The sequence below is a fragment of the Littorina saxatilis genome, unplaced genomic scaffold (assembly GCF_037325665.1).
Source record: "Littorina saxatilis isolate snail1 unplaced genomic scaffold, US_GU_Lsax_2.0 scaffold_729, whole genome shotgun sequence".
Lineage (NCBI taxonomy): Eukaryota > Metazoa > Mollusca > Gastropoda > Littorinimorpha > Littorinidae > Littorina > Littorina saxatilis.
The window spans coordinates 38,226-50,000 of NW_027126363.1; positions in this window are offsets into that span (position 1 = coordinate 38,226).

Genomic DNA, 11,775 nt, shown 5'->3' on the forward strand with positions numbered 1-11,775 from the left:
AAGCATTCCTTTCTCTCTGAGTACTACAGCAAAGCGTTGGCGGCGTGGCGAGAACGTGGTGTGTGTGTATGTGTGTCATGTGAGAGGGGGGGAGAGAAAGGTCGCCGCTCTGCTGGCTGATATTTCTGATACCGGGACTTGAAAGTTTGCAACCCTGCGCTAAGTATAGCATTCGGCCTTTCTCTCTCAGTACTACAGCAAAGCGTTGGCGGCGTGGCGGGAACGTGGTGTGTGTGTATGTGTGTCATGTGAGAGGGGAGAGGGGAGGGGGGGGGGGCTGCGCGCGGGGTGTGGGGGAGAAGGGAGGACCTGTAGACAGGCTGAAAAGATGTGTGCTACTACTGCCCAGCCAGCCCCACCAACAACAAACTGTGGCGGGATGTCACTCAAGACTATATGATAATGTTTAGAGTTTCTCAGGAGGTGAAGTCTTCTCCCTTCCCCTCCAAACAACAAACATTTACTTCAAGAGAGAGAGAGAAAGACTGATCAGCGCCGTCTAGTGCTTCCTCTATACAATCATTCAGTGTAGAATGACTGAATAATAATAATAATAATTGTTTTGATCTTACCAAATCAATCTTCTTCTTCTTCTCGTTAAAATATTTGTTTTTTCCATTTTGTTTTTATCCCTTTTTTTTTCCTCAGTTTTCCTGTTGCTTTCTTCTTCTTCCATTCAGCTATCCCTTTTTTTTTTTGATGTGTGTATAGTCTTTGACTCCCGACCGGCTCTCTTTCTCTCTCTCTCTTCCACCAATAACTATTAGTGGAATGCCATCACACAGACTTCATCACGGCCCGTTCAATTGCTGTCTGCCTTTTACTACCACCACAACCGCCCCCGGCCGGGTGATATATTTTTTATAAAAGCTTGAAGCAACAAACAAACAAAAAAGCAGCGTCAACTTGTTTTGCTCTTAAACATAGTCTGATTCTCGTATACAGAGTGGGATCTCTCAAGAAAACCTGTTATCAAGTCCAAAACAGTATGTAGTAGTATCTACAGCCCAACGAGGTCTGCAACTATAGTGAGATAAACTTCGCGGCCGTTATAAGAGGTGGTCGACCGTTTGGGTGGTGAGGAAGAATTCGTTTGGCGGTCAAAAAATCTACCTCATCATCCAAAAACCGCAATCTCTGTGGCTACTACTACTACTTCTACTACTTCGGGCAAAAAGTCATGGTTGAGGTAAACCTTGACCGGCGAGAATTTCCATACCAATACTACGGCCATCAGTATACATTTGATAACATTATTACATCCGAATTCTTCTTTTTTTTGTATAGAGAGAATCAGGAGAGGGGCGCGCCTCTTTTGCACATTTTCTCTATGGGAAAATAATATAAGACTAAAAAAAAAAGTCACACACACACAAGTTTAAAACACAGCGACCAATGAAAAAAAAACCGGGGAGGGGTGTGGCTGGCCATCTCTCTCAATCTCCCTTCAATCAAACAAAACCGATAGGGGCGTCTGTCGGCGGATCGTAGACTATATCCTGATAGTAGAAATCATCTTCAAACTCATTTTCATCAGCAATAAAGCTGAGGATATCGTCAAACTTGTCGTCGTTGTTAATAGTGTCGGGTGTAGTAAGATGATCAGAAGAAGAGGCCGCGCCGGTGGTAAGATGGTTGTTGTGCATGATGAGAGATTCTTCTTCTTCACAATCAATTTCGATTTGTTGTTCTGTGTGATTTGTTTGTTCTTGCTGGTGGTGCTGCTGCTGTTCTGTACCGAGACTGGTCAAAACTGAAGGAGGAAGAGGAGTTAAGGTGGTGAATTTGACTTTCTTTCGAGTAGGTTGTTGCTGCTTTCTTAATGATGATGGTCGCCGCGCTACTAGAGGCTGTTTTTTTGGTTTCTTTGGTGAGAATACATATTCGTAGGGCCAATCATTTTGTATTTCTTCTTCAAATAGCCTTTCGTCCACCAACACGCTGCCACCACCGTCCGAAGTACACGTTATAATAGAATCATTATTGCTAGTACTTTCGTCTATTATTTCCTCAGAATCATCATCATCGTCAGTATCCATCACCATCGGGTTTGTTACTTGAGTACTAGTACAGGCTTCTAATTCTTTCTTGATGTAATTGCTCCATATATTTCGACATTTCCGCTTTCGACCTCTCTTGGTCATCGCCTTTTTTTCTTTTTCTTCTACTACTTGTCTGTTTCTTTTTTCTCCTCCCGAAATAGTAAGGTCTAGTGGTGATTTTTGTTCTGACGAGATCATGATCATGCCAGGGAAAAAAAGATAGTTGTTGTTGTAAATATGCCAATAGTAGTGGTAGCAATAGTAGCAATAGTAGCAGTACCAATACATGTAGCAACAACAACTGTGTGTGTGTGTGGTCAGTATTTCCCCTTGCTTTCGCGGCTGCGGGCCTTCCTCGGTGAAGTGAAATCGATCGAATTGTGCCACGGTATTTATAAGACCTACTAAACTTACTACACACGGAAGTGGGCGGGGCCGGCGGTGTATTATACTACTAATAACTATTTCTACCACGGTTCCGTTCTTTCTCTCTCATTTTTCCCTCTCTCTCTCTCTCTCTCTCTCGGAGTTTGTGTGGTTTGCTGCGGCGTTTTTGGTTGTAGATATCTTAATATTATTAGAGGGCGAAGAAAAGAAAAGAAAAACTTTGTTGGCTCAAATCCGCCAACAACACCACCATCATCAAGATTCCTAGCCGACTCTTTCGCCATGCTTTCAAAATTGCAACTTTTTTTGTTCTCGAAACAACACTAACAAAAAAATGGAGTGAAAACTGATCCAGAGAAAATCAAAGCAACAGTGAATGTGAATGGCCCTACTTCAAAAAAAAATCCAAAACGGAGTTCAAAGTGTCTCAGTGGTGATTTTGGGTCGGTATACGCAGTCCGAGATTTTTGCCAAGAAACAAAGCTGTAAAGTTGTTGGAGCAGCACACGACAGGGGGCCGTGGGTGTGGGCCAAACCCGAAGAATGAGAAACAAAACAAAAACTCACACACACACAATTAATAATAAAATAAGAAAAGAAATTAAGAAAAAAAGGAGGTTCTTTTCCCGTTCTCTTTATGTGGCGATGTGTGTGTCAAAAAGGGGTATTAGTGTTTACAAAAAGAAGGGGAGTAACTTTCTCGCTCAACTTATATCAGTCATCTCAAACAAAAAGTTTTAAAAAGAAGACGAAGAACAACGACTCATAAAATTACGATTTATAACTTTATTTCTAGACTCGAAATCGAACACACCCAAGAATGATAAGGAAGGAAACAAAAAAACTTCACACAATTTGAAACGGAATTACCCCCCAAAAAAAAAAGAAAATTCAGGATTGAGAAGAAAGGAAAGAAGGAGGGAACCTTTCACCGTCTTTTCTGTGTCGAAGTTGTGTCTGGGCATTAATAATGTATACTGAGGAGTAACTTTTCGCCGCTCACTACAATTACCCACGTATCAGTCATCTCAATCAAAAAAGTTTTAAGAAGAAGACGAAGAACAACGACTCATAAAATTACGATTTATAACTTTATTTCTAGACTCGAAATCGAACACACCCAAGAATGATAAGGAAGGAAACAAAAAAACTTCACACAATTTGAAACGGAATTACCCCCCCAAAAAAAAAGAAAATTCAGGATTGAGAAGAAAGGAAAGAAGGAGGGAACCTTTCACCGTCTTTTCTGTGTCGAAGTTGTGTCTGGGCATTAATAATGTATACTGAGGAGTAACTTTTCGCCGCTCACTACAATTACCCACGTATCAGTCATCTCAATCAAAAAAGTTTTAAGAAGAAGACGAAGAACAACTACTCTCACTCCTATAAATTATAATGTACAACTTTATTTTTAGACTCGAAATCAAACACACACTCCAAGAATGACAAGGAAGGAAACAAAAAAAACTTCACACAATTTGAAATGGAATTACCCACAAAGAAAAAAAGAAAATTCAGAATTAAGAAGAAAGAAAGAAAAAACGGGGAACCTTTCACCGTCATTTCTGTGTCGAAGTTGTGTCTGGGCATTACTAATGTATACTGGGGGAGAGAGTAACTTTTCGCCGCCGCTCACTACAATTACCCACATAATTATATCAGTCATCTCAATCAAAAAAGTTTTAAGAAGAAGACGAAGAAGAACAACTATACTCTCACTCCCATAAATTATAATGTACAACTTTATTTTTAGACTCGAAATCAAACACACACTCCAAGAATGACAAGGAAGGAAACAAACAAACTTCACACAATTTGAAACGGAATTACCCAAAGAATTCAGAATTGAGAAGAAAGAAAGAAAAACGGGGAACCTTTCACCGTCATTTCTGTGTCGAAGTTGTGTCTGGGCATTACTAATGTATACTGGGGGAGAGAGTAACTTTTCGCCGCCGCTCACTACAATTACCCACATAATTATATCAGTCATCTCAATCAAAAAAGTTTTAAGAAGAAGAAGACGACGAAGAACAACTATACTCTCACTCCTATAAATTATAATGTACAACTTTATTTTTAGACTCGAAATCAAACACACACTCCAAGAATGACAAGGAAGGAAACAAACAAACTTCACACAATTTGAAACGGAATTACCCAAAGAATTCAGAATTGAGAAGAAAGAAAGAAAAACGGGGAACCTTTCACCGTCATTTCTGCGTCGAAGTTGTGTCTGGGCATTACTAATGTATACTGGGGGAGAGAGTAACTTTTCGTCGCCGCTCACTACAATTACCCACATATATCAGTCATCTCAATCAAAAAAGTTTTAAGAAGAAGAAGACGACGAAGAACAACTATACTCTCACTCCCATAAATTATAATGTACAACTTTATTTCTAGACTCGAAATCAAACACACACTCCAAGAATGACAAGGAAGGAAACAAACAAACTTCACACAATTTGAAACGGAATTACCCAAAGAATTCAGAATTGAGAAGAAAGAAAGAAAAACGGGGAACCTTTCACCGTCATTTCTGCGTCGAAGTTGTGTCTGGGCATTACTAATGTATACTGGGGGAGAGAGTAACTTTTCGTCGCCGCTCACTACAATTACCCACATATATCAGTCATCTCAATCAAAAAAGTTTTAAGAAGAAGAAGACGAAGAACAACTATACTCTCACTCCCATAAATTATAATGTACAACTTTATTTCTAGACTCGAAATCAAACACACACTCCAAGAATGACAAGGAAGGAAACAAACAAACTTCACACAATTTGAAACGGAATTACCCAAAGAATTCAGAATTGAGAAGAAAGAAAGAAAAACGGGGAACCTTTCACCGTCATTTCTGCGTTGATATTATGTCAGGACATTTAAGTACGATGATCCATATCGACCCAGCACAAAACTTAATGCACACGAAACAGCACACCTGTGATGCGGCACCCAAAAAAGAAATCCTTTACTTCCAGTTTCTCTCTCTCACTCGCTCTCAACTCAAAGCCACACATGGTGAGATAAATATCGACCCAGCACAAAACTTAATGCACACGAAACAGCACACCTGTGATGCGGCACCCAAAAAAGAAATCCTTTACTTCCAGTTTCTCTCTCTCTCACTCGCTCTCAACTCAAAGCCACACATGGTGAGATAAATATCGACCCAGCACAAAACTTAATGCACACGAAACAGCACACCTGTGATGCGGCACCCAAAAAAGAAATCCTTTACTTCCAGTTTCTCTCTCTCACTCGCTCTCTGTCAGGACATTTAAGTACGATGATCCACACACACAAAAAAGTGCTGTGCAAGGATATATGCTTCTGACAAAAGAGAACTTCTGTTTATTCTTTATTTTTAGACTCGAAATCAAACACACACTCCAAGAATGACAAGGAAGGAAACAAACAAAAACTTCACACAATTTGAAACGAAATTACCAAAGAAAAAAGAAAATTCAGAATTGAGAAGAAAGAAAGAAAGGGGGAACCTTTCACCGTCATTTCTGCGTTGATATTATGTCAGGACATTTAAGTACGATGATCCACACACAAAAAAGTGCTGTGCAAGGATATATGCTTCTGACAAAAGAGAACTTCTGTTTATTTGGCCCCCCAAAAACTCGCTTCGAAAGAATTTCAACAATGAGTCTTTGTGTTAGTAGTGGTGGAGGTGGTGGTGGTGTTAGTGACTTTTGAGCACTTTGCTAAAAAAAAAAGTACTTATAAAATATAGGATTCTGGCCAAATGAGAACTACTTTTTTTTTTATAGTCCCAAAACTCGCTTCCGAAAGAATTGTAACAACAAAAAGTCTTAGTGTTATGTGTTTGTAGTGACTTTTTTTTTTTAAACTCAAACCCGTGGCTAAAAGCATTAAGTTTAAACATCTCATCTGTTTTGTGCTTTTGTTTTTCGGTTTGCTTTGGTGGTACGAATGTTTGCGGCTATTCTCTCTCGCACAACGTTAACTGAGCATCGTGTCTGTTGATCTGAAAAGAAAGGGGGAAAATATTCTTTCATACGAATTTTCCTTTTTTGGTTGGAGAAAAGACGGCTTATGAACTGTATAAGTGCAGCGGTTTCTGTGTACAGCGCGGCGGCATGATGCCGCGAATTCCTTCTCCTTGTCCTTGAACCCCCGCGGGCGGTCGTTGACCCTGCAGAGTTCTCGCAGCTTCCTTCTCCGCCTGTCAGAGATTTTCTCTCCCCTTACAGGCCGCGCGGGCCCTGTGTACGCCAGTTTATTGATTGCGATTTTATCATCTTTGTGTTGATGGTGTGAAATAAAGTCTTAGTGTTTGGTGGTTGTTAGTGACTTTTACTGAGCACAATGCTAAAAAGAAAGTAATGTGATCAAAATGAGATGAGAACTTCTTTTTTTTTGTTTTTTTGTAAACGATATATCTCTCTCTCTGCGCGGAGGAATATCATGATTATTATTATTAGCAGCCAATCAAAATTAGTGCTAATGCGGACTTTTTTTTCTCGTAGTAGGAATCATGATCAGTGCTTCGGTTCCAACCAATCAAAACGCCCGAGAGAAAACCGACCGACCAATCATAACCAAAAACACAAATCAACCAATCACAGGACTCCTCGATCTTGCATCAACATTAATCATTTTAATATATCAAGCAGATAACCACGGGAGAGGGTGGGGTCGACTGGTGGCCGTCAGACTGACAACATCTCCCAACGACCGCAGTTTGAAAAATAAGTCCCAATATAAGACAACAAAAACAAAATGAAAAAGAACAAAACAAAAGACAAATGAAACGCCGACAGAATTTGGGGACTTTGTACAAAAACGAAGTGAGTTGGGGCCCCTAACAGAGACAAAGAGCAAATCCACAAATTGTGAGATATAAAACGACACAACAAACAAATTGTTGTAGACAACATTTACAAAGAGCAAACGCTAACGTGTGATGCACAACCGAAAAAAGAAAACTGGAAATCCTTTACGATTTCGACAGTGCAAGGCAGTTTGAGGAGACCTTCACAATTTTCGACACAATTCGCAGTTTTCAAACTAAGAGAAAGAGAATGCAGCACATTGGGGGAAAAAAAGGTTTTTGAGCTAAAAGTTGTTTGATATGAAAAAAAAAGTCCCTTTTTACGATTTTAGACAATCTGTGATTCGCACACACACGCAAGTGCGGCGTTTGCTACGAATGTGTTTGTTTTTCTCTCTCTCCCTCTCTCTAGTCCCCCAAACATGTGATTGTTGATGAGAGAGAAAAGAAAGTTCGGAACATACGTTTCCGTTGGTGTGGAAAAGGAACTGGAAATATTATTATTATTATTCTGTTTCCCTTGTGATACACGCACCAGTAGTGTGGATACCTTTTGAAAGTGTTACCATCACTAAAATGAAGAACGGGCAATCTCTCATTCTCTGCTGAATGCACTGCCACTAAAATTGCACAATGAATGGTGGTAACAATTCCGAGCCAAAAGTTGTAAGATGTGATGTACAAAACTAAACAACAAAAGTTTAGTCGTAGGAGCTCTCTATCTGTCTCTCTCTCTCTCTCTCTCTCTCTCTCTCTATCTGTCTCTCTCTCTCTCTCTCTCTCTCTATCTCTCTCTTTATCTCTCTCTCTCTCTCTCTCTCTCTCTCTCTCTCAACAAGAAGTTGAGCCATACAATCTATGATTCGCAGTAAAAAAAGGAACGCAAACGAATGGACCCCTTAACAGAGACAAAGAGCAAAGCCACAAATTGGGAGATATAAAACGACACAACAAATAATTGATGTAGAGAAAATCAGTTACGAGACAATTTCACAAAAAAAGAGCAAACGAAACCTTGTGATGTACAACGAGAAAAAAGAAAAGTTGAAATCCTTTACGCCGATTTCGACAACAATCTGGGCAAGGCAGTTTGAGGACTCTCTCTCTCTCTCCCCCCCAAACATGTGATTGTTGAAAAGAAAGAGAACATGTATACACGTTTCCGTTGGTGTGGAAAAGGAACTGGAAATATTATTATTCTGTTTTCCTTGTGGTACACGCACCCGTAGTGTTGATACCTTTTTTGAAAGTGTTACTATCACTAAAATGAAGAACGGGCAATCTCTCGTTCTCTGATGAATGCATTGCCACTAAAATTGCACAATGAATGGTGGTAACAATTCCGAGCCAAAAGTTGTATGATGTGATGTACAAAACTAAACAACAAAAGTTTAGTCGTAGGAGCCCTGGGAAAATAACACTCCCCTTCCGAGATTGCAGTGTTTCTTTCCTGGGAATAATACACTCCCAGTCTTTTTATCCTGGAAGTCTTTTATGCCTCCTACACCAGGCAAGACAAATGTGGTTGAAAATGGGATAGAGAAGAAAAAGGGGGGGAAATCAGTGTGGACTGAGACGAAACAAGAGCAACTCACTCAAGAAATTCAAAACAAAAATAAACCTCGAAACGAAAACCAGAATGAAAGGAAAACCTCAAAATTGGAAACAAAAAGAGAAAGAAGAGAGAAATCAAGAGGAAGTCTTCTTTTTCCCGTTATTTTTGTGTAGATGTCTTGTGTTGTGGCTTTAAGTACGATGCTCAAAAGGTGCTGTGCACAATATAGACATATATGATTCTGACTTCTCTTCTTTTTGTGTGTGTGTGTGTTGGCCCAACTCGCTTCAAAGAATTTTAAAATAAAGATGAACAATGATAAACCTCGAAACGAAAAAACGAGAATCGGAAAGGGAAAAACCCACAACATTTGAAACAAAAAGAGAAAGACATTACAAGAGGAAGGCCGGGGGTTCCTGTTACTCTGATCGGAAAAAAAGATAGAACAAAACGATTATGTGTGGACTATTATGGGCGTACGTCTAAACGACAAAACAGTGTCAGATGATGCCTATCCTCTCCCAAGAATTGACACACTTGTCTTGACGCACTTCCCTTTCTCCTTTTTTCTTCTTCCAAAATCAACCTCACAAAAACACACACCTGAAAAACTAGAATTATGACAAACGAGTCAGGGAGGAGGAGGAAAAAAAAAAGAGAGAACTCCAGAATTTCACATTTCATGCGCGGCACTGCAATCGAGTTTTCAGCCCCAGTAGCGCCAAGCTTTTACTTTTACTACTTCGCGGCCTGGAGGCTACCCGCTGCTGTTTGTAATTATAATGATGAGTCACGCCCGAGCGCCGCATCAACTCCAGAATTATTTCGCATCTCCCCTTCATGCGCGGCACTGCAATCGATCGAGGTTTTCAGCCCGGCCAAGCTTTTACTATTATTACTACTACTACTACTACGGCTGGACGCTACCCACGGCTGTTTGTAATAATAATGATGAGTCACGCCCGCCCTGCTGCTATACAGACAATCTCCCACTTTTTTGTTGGCTTTCTTTTTTTTCTTTCTCCTCCTCCAACCGGCCCGGTGAGATATATGTGGAACAAAAATAAACCTCGTCGTCGTTGTTGAAAATCAGTAGAATTTTTTTCTGATTTGATCGAATAGTTTCTGGAAGATGATATGAGGCCCCAAAGTGGGAGATATGTTTCCGTTTTAAAAAAGTGAACGTGCAAGCATATAACTTGTTCCTGTTTAGGGAGGGAAAGAATCAGCAGGAACGATTCTTAGAGCAATGGGAACATGAAAGTTTACACAATATTCGAAAAGATTCTTCACTGACGTTGGAACGGCGGGGCCCAGGGTGAACGCGGAATTCTTCAGAATAGTATTCAACTGACGACGTGGTGATTGTTTTTCCCCCGTGAAGTCAAGCCAGCAACGACTGGAGACGGAGAGATGCGAAATAATTCTGAAGTTGTTGCGGCGCGGCGGGCGTGACTCATCATTGTTATTACAAACAGTAGTGGGTCAGCCTCCAGCCATAGTAGTAATAGTAAAAGCTTGGCGCTACTGGGGTTGAAAACTAAAAAAATCGATTGCAGTGCCGCGCATGAAGGGGAGATGTAACATTCTGGAGTTCTCTCTTTTTTTTTCTCCTCCTCCCTGATTCTTTTTCTCTGTGGTAACGCAGCAGCAGTGTTGATATAAACAAAAAAACAGAATATGTTTACCGTTCATTATTTCTGTGGTGAAGAACAAACAAAAAAGAGCAGAAACGATTCTTAGATTCACACAAGGGAGAAAAGATCGGGATGAATTTTTCCCTAAAAACTATATAGTTTCTGTTCGGGTGAAATAAAGAACTGGGAGGAATATTCTTTCCTCTGTGGCACGCAACAACAACCGAGTGTGGATAAAACAGACTTCAGCAAAACGGTGGTACAGATTTACTGACTTGATCGAATATTACTTTCTGGAAGATGATATGAGGCCCCACAGTGGGAGATATATTTCCGTTTTAAAAAGGCGAACGTGCAAGCATATAACTAGGGAGGGAAAGAATCAGCAGGAACGATTCTTAGAGCAACGCGAACATGACCCCGTGCGGTTTGGAAAGTTAGGAGAAAAAAAGAGTGAAGGGGTTTACAAAATTCGAAAAGATTCTTCACTGTCGTAGGGTAGTAGAAAGAACACAGAATTCTTCAGAATAGTATTCAACTGACGACGTGGCGTTTGTTTTCCCCTCTGAAGCCAAGCCAGCAACGACTGAATATTCGTGTATAGCCTTGATTTTACTCTCTTTCTCTCTCTCTCTCTCTCTCTCACTCTCTCTCTCTCCCTCTCTCATTCTCTCTCTCTTTCTCTTTCTCTCTCTCTTTCTCTCTGTCTCTTTCAGTGGGAGATACATTGTTTTCGTTTTAAAAACTGACCATGCATAAGGCGTAGCCTTAAATCTAAATCCTTGTAAAATAAAGTTCAATTCAATTCTCTCTCTCTCTCTCTCTCTCTCTCTCTCTCTCTCTCTCTCTCTCTCTCTCTCTCTCTCTCTCTCTCTCTCTCTCTCTTTCAATCTATATCTCTGTGTCTAGTTCTGTTTGTTTGTCTCGTTTCATTTTGTTGCCGTCTCAGTGTTAACCTCTTACTCAAATCCACAACGAAATTGCGCTGGTTTGGTGTGATACAAGACAAAACCGTATTCCTCTAACATTCATTTATAAAATAAGGCGAACAGTACAATCTGCATCCCCCGTAAAAAGAAAAAAAACAAAATCTTTTTTTTTTCTCTCGAGAATGATAACCATTAATAGAAGCTACACATTAGTTAGCTTATTTTTGCCTTGCTTGCCAATATGCTTCCAAGGTGCCAGTGAGCGGAAAGTTTAGCTGGAATGCGGGAAGGTCTGGCACTCTTTCGGCTGCGCTACCGCGGATCTAATCTCGTGAGCGGCCTGCTACGAGCACGCTAATTGTTGTTACACGATCGATACCCTCAACGGGCTGATACTTTCAATCTGCGGCCGGGAG